The sequence below is a fragment of the Echiichthys vipera genome (genome assembly GCF_963691815.1).
Source record: "Echiichthys vipera genome assembly, chromosome: 22".
NCBI lineage: Eukaryota > Metazoa > Chordata > Actinopteri > Perciformes > Trachinidae > Echiichthys > Echiichthys vipera.
Window position 1 is genome coordinate 13,109,074 of NC_139847.1, and position 11,666 is coordinate 13,120,739.

An 11,666-nucleotide genomic window follows, 5' to 3' on the forward strand; every position below is an offset into this window, starting at 1 on the left:
TGCCACCTTCTGGAGTTAGTTCAATCCTACAGTGGAGGCTGCAGTCTGACTTCCAGGTTTATCACATTTCCCCCTTCAGTTCTCTCTGGGAAACCAAACATTGTTTTTATTATAACCTCCTCTTTTCTATTTCCACTTTATTTTCAATGCAAATGTCAGGTATCGGTATCAGATTGGATTGCAGTAGCTCAGTCCATAGGTGACTCGGCGGTGAACAGGGGGGTCGCCGGTTCGAGTCCCTGTGTGGGACATGAAATGAGTGTGAACTGGTAGCTGGAGAGGCGCCAGTTCGTGCACTGTTGTGCAAGGCACCGAACCTCCAACTGCTCGGGGCGCCGATCCATTGGCAGCCCCCTCGCTCTGACATCTCTCCATTAATTGCATGTGTATAGTTCCTGTTTGTGCATGTGTGTGTATTCCGCGCCCGTGTGTGTAACACTCATTCATTCATTCATCTTCAACCGCTTGTGTGTGTAACATGTATAATAAAAATGTAATTTCCCCTTGCGGGATTAATAAAGTAATTCTTCTTCTTCTTATCCAATAGTTGACTATAGGAGCAGTTCCCTGCCTCAAAGGGCACACACATGCTGGGAATGAGGAGTTCCTTTCATGGGTTTAGCCTTCCTCTTTATTTTGAAGATGGATCTTAGTGCAGCTGTTCTGTCTCTTACGGGGAACGACCGATATGGATTTTTTAGGGACTGATACGGACTGATGATTTTCTTGAGCCGATATTTTGAGTCAATGCTACTTTTGCTCCATCAATTTACACCATAAAAAGTACACAATAATGAAAACAAAACAAATGTTACGAGTCTCAATTTTAAAAAAAGGGAACATTTATTAAACTTAAAAGAGGCGTCTCAAGCAACACGGAGCCTGTCTGTAAATAACGCTGTGAAAAAACTATCGGAAAACGCAACAGCCCACATCTGCCGATGCCGATACACCTAAAAAAACGCAAATATCGATAGTATCAGTCTATCACTAGTCTCTTATGTTATTATCAAGAGTTTCTATGGTCATATTACCCTGAGTCTGATTTAGGTAGGATACTCATCACTCATCCTTAGTCTTCTCCCAGTTGAGTCATGCATGAATGTTTATTATTTTTAAGACTGGATAATGGTCACTACAAGGTTCGTAATCATTTACTTTCACTAATTCCTTCCTTCCAACCATGATTCAGCCATGATTCCTGAAACATTACATCACAAAGTTCGTTGACAAATCACCATTCACTTTACAGCCTTTTGGAAAGAAAATATTCCATTTCCATACACTCATTTTCATTTTAATGTAAATTATAGCACTGCAACGGTTGTATACACCTTAATCAAACTTTTGTATATAAATGGATACTTTTAAAAACGTTTTTATAACAAAAATATTAAAAAAGAAATAGTGTGTAAATAAGTTTCAAAGTGGCTAGTGTGAGTTTGCACTGAAAGAAAAAAAACAGAACTGTACACACATTAATAAGCTTATATTTTTAAACTGGTATGTTTTATTAAAGAGTTGATAGAATAAAAAAATACTCAATGGCATTTAATTGCATTAGTACATGATTACACGTGGTTGAAACTGAAGCCTTTAGAAACGCTTTCACACAACAGATCTTTAATTTCAGCTCTTCAATCTAATTTGTTAGAATGATTTGCAATATTAGGAGAAGAACAAAAAGGCAACATTACATGCAGGGTTGATAGTATTAGGAACAACAATAATGCCCTTCTTTGGTGATTTTACAGGGGTAGTGGTACAGGTAATGGTGGAAGTTATGATTTTGACTGAAGTAAAAGTAGCACAAAACTATTGGGCCAGGGGCGTAAATTGTTGGGTCAATGGCCCCTGCCATACCTTCTACCCTCTACTCGCCTTGCTCAGATCAAACCCATTTTCAAATTCAACCTTCTTTTTGATCTCAAATACACACCTGTAATGTTTTGTAAGTGTATCTTCAGGGTGACAAAATCTGGCTTAAGATAAATAAACAGACAAACGTCACCTGAAAAAACTGTCAAAACCTCCATTGTGTTAGTTGCCGCTACAGTAGGAATCTCCAGGACATACACACACACACACACACACACACACACACACACACACACACACACACACACTTTGTCAGAGATACAATGTCTTGAGAATAAAATATTTTGGACAACATAATTAATATATATATATATATATATATATATATATATATATATATATATATATATTCCACTGAAATTCAATAAATAGTTCTGTAAATGAAATAAATGCCAAAACATACGAGAACACGAGAGAAAACAATTAATTTGAGGGGCTGCATTTAAAAATTGTACATATATTATATTTGTCATGTCAAAGGATCAAAATAGGCATTATTTAGGCAAAAGTGAAACCAGTAGCAGGATACATCCAAGGAAAGGAGGACTTTTTTTGGAGTCCATGGAGTGTTTTTTGCTGCAAAGGGGAGAGAAAGATGGCAATTTGATGGCATAGCAGGGCTTTGAACTCAACAGCTATGCCAACATCTTGCCTTCCTTCCTGAACCCATGTGTTGTTCGGATGGCACAGTCCATTCAGGATACCCAACATATTGCAGATGAAGCCATGTTAGACTGAAACAGACCCGCGTTGATCCAGCAGTTTTGTGCGTAATTTAGTATTCCACCTCAAAATCACTTCAAAAACATACTGTGATATATTTCAAAAACTCTTAAATGAAGTTGGGTCCCACAGTCACCATGTTACTAAAATATGGCGCCAAAATAAATGTCACCAAAACTGAAATTACGCAAAAAAGAAACGGAAAAAAAAGCGCACGGCTAAAAGTACCAAGACACCAAAAACACGATCAGTGGATGTTAATAGGAGAAGTGAAGGCCTGCCCCTCCCCGGCTGCCTTTGCCTATTCATCATTCCGCCTACCTGTTGAGGTGTGTTACACTGGAATTCCTCTGTCCACTTCTCCCTCGGCCGTTGTCCCAGATCCATGTGTGTTGGCATCGGGCGTCAGCAGAGTAAAAGTCGGCTGAGGGAAGAGATAAGTCTGCCCTCCGCCGCCCACTTCTGTTGCAGACAGCGTTCAGTGGATGACTGGATCACAGTTTACAGGAGGTGTGTTTGGCGTGGCTTCCTGCACCTTAGGGCGCTGACGAGGAATCCAATTGGCCTCGTTTGTACGTGGACACCCTTCCCAAGAGTAAGACTGATACGTGGAGGAAACCCATTTTGATTTATGATTCTCCCGAAATCCCAAAGTAATGTGTAAAATAAAAAAAAAGCCTATTAATAGTTCTTAATAGTCTAAACCCTACTTCAACTTTTGGATCAGGGGGTATTATAGCCTACCATAGGACATACTGTAAGTACACAGTCTATCAAATGAACTATGTACAGGAACAAATGGTTAGGGTCCATGAAGCCTGGATAGTAAAGTCACAGTCTTGCTGATTTACACACAAAATAAACCATGAGTGCAGGATCTGGTCCGTTAATGAATCACACAGAATGATTCAAAAACTGTCTAGACCAGAACGCTGTGGCCATCCAGGACAGGAAGCCTCATTCTGTGATTGGGCCCTTCATCAGCAACATTGTGTGTAGATGTTGCTGCTGTGAGTGCCACTCATTGATATACAGTGAATTACGCCTTTTAGAGAAGGTTCACACGCATAGCTGTTGCACCAACGACTCATGGTGGTGAACAGACACCGGCCAGAGGAAAGAGCATCCGTTTCCCTCCAGCAGAGGTGGAAGGGAATAAAATACATTGACTTACTGCACTTAGGTTCAGTTTTGTGGTACTCTACTTGAGTACTATACATTTAATACTAATAGTATTATAAAACTGTGGCGTAGTCGGGGACCCTCATGCATCAGATGTATATGAGTCGGTTCCACCAAAAGAAAAAAACGTTTCACCTGTAAACTTCTTCATCAAATGTAAGGTTCAAATGAGTCAGATTGTCTATTATTTCCCAAGAGAAACAACGAATGGAGAAATGCATATAAACCTGTGTATCGGAATTTATTTTTGTCTCATTTCCTGCCTCATTAATCATCTTTTGAGATGATTTTGTGACCCATTGGAGGGGACCGACCCTTAGGTAAGAAACATGTGGATTAAAATAGTTTAGAAGGTAAAGCTTAAACTAACTCCCCATGACCAGCAAAAACAATAAAATTCCACACATGACATAATTAGATTGTTAATCAATGTCTAATTAAAGCAATAAGCCCCCTGTGATTACAACGGGTAAGATTTTGAACATGGGATTTCTTGTAAAGGAGTGTTTTACATTGTTGTATTGTAACTTTTACATATGTAAATGATCTGAATACGTCTTCTACCACTGCCCACCGCAAGATTAACTTATCCTTCTAACTTAAAACGCAATTGATATAAAACTGTACTACATCAGTGATGACGATTTAATTACAGTAGTTTACATTTTTGGTTCACAGTCCAAGTTGAGTTGTTCACGTCACTGATCCCTGACTGTGTTATGTAGATTTTAAATCTACATAACAAATAGCAAACATGTAATTATGATATTAAGTGCGGGATCATAAGCTGATGAACAAGACATCTTTCTTTCTTTTCAAACAATTTGACAATCCTTAGGTTGACTTTAGCTCCTTTGACACTGATGACTCACTTCCAAAAGGTGTTGACGCCGGCCACACCTGTTAACTCCCACAGAGCAAATACGTTAAAGTAAAAAGACAATTACAGGACCTGACAGGGTTAACAATTCCATTACGTACAGTAAGCACTTGTTTATCATGGTTACCGTGTTGTAAATAGAAAGTGCAGGTCATAATCCGCATGGAATTTATTCAAACAGGTAGGCCCATTAAAGCTAAGACTCATAAGAAAGCAGTCAGTCTGTGATCACAGGGAAACTGCAGTGAAATGACATGCAGGCCCACTAATAGGGTGAGAATAACAACTGTGTGCCAGAAACCATTACCTTAACAATAAGTGCTACATATCTCAAGGTGATCTAAAGACAAACCAGATATTTAGGAATTAAGATGAAATTGATAATAAAATGCTGAAACAACGAAGCAATAAAGTGATGGATTCTTCAAAATGCAAGCAACAAATAAAACACACACTGTAAGCACACTAATGATTAGAAAGGAAGCCTCGGCTGCTTGTGACTTTGCTGCAGGGTAAGTGTAAAGGTGCGCCTGGATTTAATAACTGTATACAAGAATCAAAGGAAATTTACTTTGATTTACGGTAACATTATACATTATTTGATTGCGACTATCTACTAGTTACTTCTAGCCACCTCAACTCATGATTTTGTTTTTGCTCATTTAAATTATGAAATTAACACCTTCTACATTTAAACATTATCACATATATGCCCTTATGGGCCTTGATACAAATACACGTAACTCAACAAGATCCCATCATACACATACGTATATATTTATTATTACTGTTTTTAACGCATAAATTGAGAAGAACTGACAGGATTACATTTCCATGTCATTTTATGTTTATATGTTTTTATCTGACAAATTGATTGATTAATGGTCGATTTTTTTACTAATGTTTTTTGGATTGCCGCCACAGGGGTGTCCGAGCAGGGAGAAACCTAAAAATATGCAGGACAGCTGCCTTAGACCATATAACATTTATGAATTCTGAAATGTGTGTTCACCTTTAAAATAAATGAACTTGCATTTATATAGCCTTCCTAGTCTTCCGACCACTCAAAGAGCTTTACAGTACACGCCACAGTTACTTATTCCCAGAGGCTGCCATGCACGGTGCCATCTGCTCCTCTAATCTGATTCTCATTCACACAGCCTTTCTGGAACAATTTGGGTTGTACACCTTGTAACGCAGACTGAGGGATTGAACCACAGATCTTCTGATTAGCTCTACCTCCTGAGCCACAGTCACACAGTCACACTGACCTTTAAGGGCCATTTGACTGAATGCAAGACTTTGTAAGTTAATTTCAGAAAGGCTTACAAACACTTTACTTTCTCCATTTTTGGTGTTATCGACTGAGTTTAAATTGCGATGATGACTGATCAATGCATGTCAGCATGTATGGCTGTTACTGTCCATCATTTTCTCTGTGTTGTAAACCAAAACCCTCTCTCAGACGATTCTCAAGCTGAATCACAGGGCCACATGTGCAACAGTTACAATTCAGATCGACACAGACCGACCCTTTTGTGAGTCACGGTATGGTCTCAAATCCACTGAGGCCCTTTTCTTAAAGAGTCATGAAATAACTCCCCACATGAATCCCCACAAAACAGCCAAACAGAGCACTTTTGGTGATGACTCGCCTGGGTCTAAGATATTTTGAAACTATTCTCTCAGTCGGCCTCGGACAAGCTTGTGACAGGATTTGGCCTGTAGCCTCGTCTGAGACTTTTTTCTTTTTGCTGAGTCAAATGCAAGCACACCCTGTAACGACGAGCAGATGAAGCCACTGAGCAAAGTCTGGCTGATAGTAGGCCGTCCTCGGTGCTGCTAACCTTGCCCTCAGAAGCATGTGGAGTTTATTAACTGCTGGCATATGACTTAGAAAGTGAGTGGGTCTGTCGTAAAATGTTGACTGGAAGAGGGAAAATCCCCAAAGACTATGTCAGCACTGCCATTGAGTCACATTAAAAAAGAATCCTGATTTTATGATTAATCAGCCCGCGCTCCTGACAAGTCAAACATTGTAATGAATTCACCTGATTTGACCTCTTTCGTGCAAACAAGAAAGTGTCTCTTAATACATTCTTTGTACAGATTAATGCTGTTTTGGTGGCAAACTATGAAAAAGTATAAAAAGTGTAAGAGATTATCATCTGATTGTTTAAATGCTAGTTTACCAGGTAAATCCCTTGTTTTCAGGTAGATCTGGCTTAAAAAAGGTGATAGAGTTAAAATATAAAAACTTAAATTGATAACACCTTTTTCTGATTAATTCTCAGTGTGTCAGTTTTGTTGCTTATTGTATGTATTACAGATTCTTAAAGGGAGGTTATTCGCTTGCTTAGGTCATTACATAGTATAAAACAGAAATACATTTTAAAAAAGGGTGTAAAAAAATCTTACACATATTTTAAATAGCAAAGTTGCCATCCCTGTCATTTGCAAATATCAGGTAAAATATATTTAAAATAAATGCCCAAGTCCATGTAGTCAATGTACTTTTCTTAATTGTTATTTTAGCTGAAGCAACAGAATTCAGATTTTTTAATCCAAGAGACAGGATGCTCCACTGTAACCTTTATTCTCCCATTTATTCCTCTGTTTTATTCCATTTCAGCAATTTTTTTAAACGCTATTTATCTTAGTGTTTTTTATCTTGTGTTTATTTTATATCTTGTCTTAATGCATTTTTATAGCCGATGTAAATTCACCTCGTAGTTCAAAGATGCTACACAAATATTGCCTTGCCTTGCCTTACTATCGTGACAACTGCTATTACTAATGATTACCACCACACCTATGATTACTACTATCATTTCATACCAGCTTAAGGTTTCTAATACTAAACTTACATCAAAGGACACACTCATTTTTACTTTTACTGTTTCTGAAGATGTCATCTTTATATCTTCTTTGAACTTTTTCTCATAAATTTAACATAATGTTTATCCGGCCATTGATTTAATGTGCAATATATCTAACTGCATACTGTCATATTTCTGAAGTGTAAAGGGCCATTTGGCCACAAAGAAGCTACTTTGTGGAGAGTATATCCATGTACTGCACTCAACACTCATTAAACACAATAAATGGTGACTACTCGCTAAGCTTAACACTTAGAAAAATCTCTTCTTTCTGCTTAAATTCATTAGACTTACAGTATTACCATGTCTTCCAAAAGAAAGTGTCATGTTAAGCCAGAAAAAAGAGAGAATTCTATCCAGGATTTTAAAACAAATGCCATTAGAAGTAATCACAGTGGTCAAAAGAGTGCAGTCAGTATCAGTGAATAAAACTGTATATTTTTAAACTGGAAGTTAGTCTAGTGGACCTTAACACAGCATGAATCGCCTCATGATTAAGTCTGAATCCTCTGCAAGATTAGTTTCAGGTGAAAGGAAGCAGCCGGTTTACAAAAAATACGGGAATACCTTGGAGAATGAAACACACTTCTGAGGAAAGATCAGAGATGATGCTATGGAAAGTCCCTGAAGAGAGACAACACCCCCCCCCCCCCAACACACACACACACACACACACCCATACTCCCCCCCGCCACCCCCTACCCACACACAAATACACACACCCCAATACCTTCTTTATGTTCATTTATTTTACAGTGTATGTCAAATGTATATTCATATTTTGGAGTACTTCAGACCTCACCACTGTCAATGTTTTATTTACTTTGAGAAATGTCATGCATGTCTTATCAAGTTCAGAAATTCAAACCCAAGGTAGTCTCACCCACTACTTACCTCTTTGGCATTTGAATGTCTAATACAATTGGCCTTTTTTTTCTCAATAGAATATGTATATGTCCTGAAGGCAACGTCACATAGGGGCCCTTTAGTGGCTTTAGTGCCTTGGCTTGTACCCTTTTTCAATTGCGTCCCCATTGTTCCTTGGGAGTCAGTTGAACCATGGACTTGGTAATGAAAAAGTGTCTGTTGTAGGTCAACAGAGAGCCTGACATCCACAGACCCATGATGCATTCACACAGGCTCAGTAGTTTTTCATACTCCATTTCCAGTGAATCAGGGGAAAATGAGAGTATTAGAGTATTTGGGAAACTTTGACACACTTCTAAGGAAAAGCAATGCCATTCAGTAGAAAACTTTAGAAACGCTGGAGGACAATTCATGTGGGTGGACTATCAGAACCACATCAGAAGGATGATTGCATCATTGTTCTTAGTCACATTGAAGTGTCAGGGTTTGATCACAGGAGGGCGTCCTATTCCACAAAAAGTCCTCATGCAGGAAGGTTCTACATGAGAAGTCAAGACAAGCAAATCACCGCCCTTGCATAAAGCTGAAACACAGAATTTCCTCCTATTTTACAGTGCTGATTGCTATTTGAGATCGTAATTGAGGCTATCTCTGTTCAAAAAATGATGCTGAAAATCCTGTTTTTTTCCCATGACAGCTGAGTTTTGGAAGAGCTTCTCAGTAAAAGTGGGCTCCTTCTTTCCAAATCCATAGCAGACGACAGAGACGTAAAGAAAAGTGTAGGTGAACAATGGAGTGTATCACTTGCTTGAAGTGTTTCTTTTTCCTGGAAAATTCAGAGGACAAATGCTTACATAAGGATCCTCAAAGCTGTTTCAGTCAAAAGCAGCTGGACTTGGTTATTTGTGTGTTTTTAAATTTTTTTTTTTTTTTTTACAAATTTTACAAATAAGTTGCTTTTGACTGAAATTGCTTTGAGGATAACGATGACCTGGAAAAATGAAAACATTCACAGGCTTACATAAGGATAATGTACTGCAGGCCAGGTGTGCACTGATTTGCATGTGTTTTAAAAGCTGATCCAAAATCCAACATATTCTGAGTCATTACTGGCAGTCACAACAATGTGCTTTACCATTAAATACTGCAGGACATGAAAAGGGGTACTTCAGATATTTAGTCCATGAAGTGAAAAAAAAAGAAATCTAATTAAAATTGATGCAGCAAAGGCTATTATTGTCTCAAGCCCAAGCAAGAAGAAGTCATGATACAACTGTTACCATAATGGATAAACTGAACTGGATGTGGAAAATTAGTGTAGTGCCCCTTTAGTTCAATAAACAAAGAAAAGCCTTACAGGAGGCCTCTTAACTGAAAAGGTACAACCACAACTTGTTTACCACAACTATGCACTATAGGCTACTATGTATAATTATTGACAGTAATGGAAAACCAGCACAACACATTTTTGCATATTTGAATTATCATCTTTATTTGTTTTATTATATACTTTGTGTTTTTACATAGACATATTTCTTTTACACATATAGATTATATGGTTAATTTGTATCTGTATATATGTACACCTTAAATAAATCTTACATTAACACCAAGAAAATAGAACATTTACAGTGCAAGAATGTTTATTAGTGGTCAACTTTCGTGGGTGCTTACCCTGGTAAACCTCACATGCTAAACCGGTTTGCCTTTTGGTTTTTTTTCTTTTCGATTTTTTTCTCTCACCAGTCACGCTCTCACAACAAAACACCGTGGGAGCTTTGGAGAAAGAAAAAATATATTGTTTTGACAGGAGTGGTTTTCGCAGCGGAAGTGAACAGGTAGCCTATGCATGTGAGCGTGGGGGTAGCAAGTTATCTGTTGACCAGTCTAAGGTATAAAAACTCTTGGAAATACCAGTATTGGCTTTCTTGCCGAGAAGATTGATACCACACTCTCGCCGTGCGGTAAATGTGAAGCTACCAGCTAGCTTAAGTTAGCACAAAGACTGGAAATGGGGATACTTCTCTTAATACATCAGGGGTCATCACTATGTCCCCCGGAAGCGGGTTCCCCAGTTAGGGTCAATGTTAGGGTCTACATAGGCCTATTTGCTGGGGAATTCGGCACTGATTGTAGAAAAAATAACCAGGGAACACAGGACCGGTTCTGTGAAAAGCGGAGAACATCGGACCCTTTTCTTGAAAAAAGGGTCCGATGTTCCCCGGTCACATACAAAGCAGGGAACATAGTACCCAGGGAGCATAGGTACACTCTCATACATCAGTGGGGGAAACAGCTAGCTTAGCACAAAGCCTGGAAACAGGGAAAGAGCTAGCGTGGCCTGCATGTAAAACCCCATTTTATAATTTCTTTACACTTAAAAGAAAGGGGATATAATGTGTTAATTAGTGAGCTCTAGAGGTGCTTGTAGGCGGATATAGTTACCTTTGTACAGAGCTATGCTACCTAGTTTTGAGTATTTTTTACAAGGATAAGCAGACCGACATGGAAGCGGTTTCCATCTTCTCATCTTACTAAACAAAATGCATTTCACAAGAAAGTGGCAAGTAGAAACTAGAGGTGAGGTGTGATCATGTTAACAACAATGCGTGGGAATAACAAATGTGCTCAAGAGGATTTCGCAAAATACATGAGTCATCATAGAGGCTTGTTATTTATTCCGTACGTTGCTGGACCTGGGTAACGAATTCCGTTCCTTCATGTTTGAATGACAATAATAAAGTGAAACTGAAATTGTATTTAAATTGACTCTTTGAATCTGGCTTGTGGAAATGTTCAAGGAGATATACTAGCCTGTAGGAGAGCACACCACACAGAAGAGTTTAACGTTTGACGGTTGATGCAGGGATCAGAGTTTTCTTTTGGCAATCTTTGCCAAATGCCAGAAAACACACCAGCAGCATCACTAAGTCCTACTGAACAGGCATGTTTGCAGTGAAAATAATGAGATGTTGAGCAGTCTAAAAAATAAACGCTTTTGAGTTCTCTTTTTTTGCTCAATAATACTAGGATTTTTTAGGGTAACCAGCCTATCATTGTCCCTTTCCATCCACTATTACAAAAAACGAGGAGAAATAAAATACATGTGTGAACCATTTGGTTCTTGCAAAAAACAGGAGTGTATATTTACAAAGTAAGACCAATAAGTTCTTGGTGTTTCATAATGGATGCATAAAAGTGAACATATATAGTTGGTCTAAGCTCTGTACAGTCAGTGGGTAACCAGCCCAAATGTC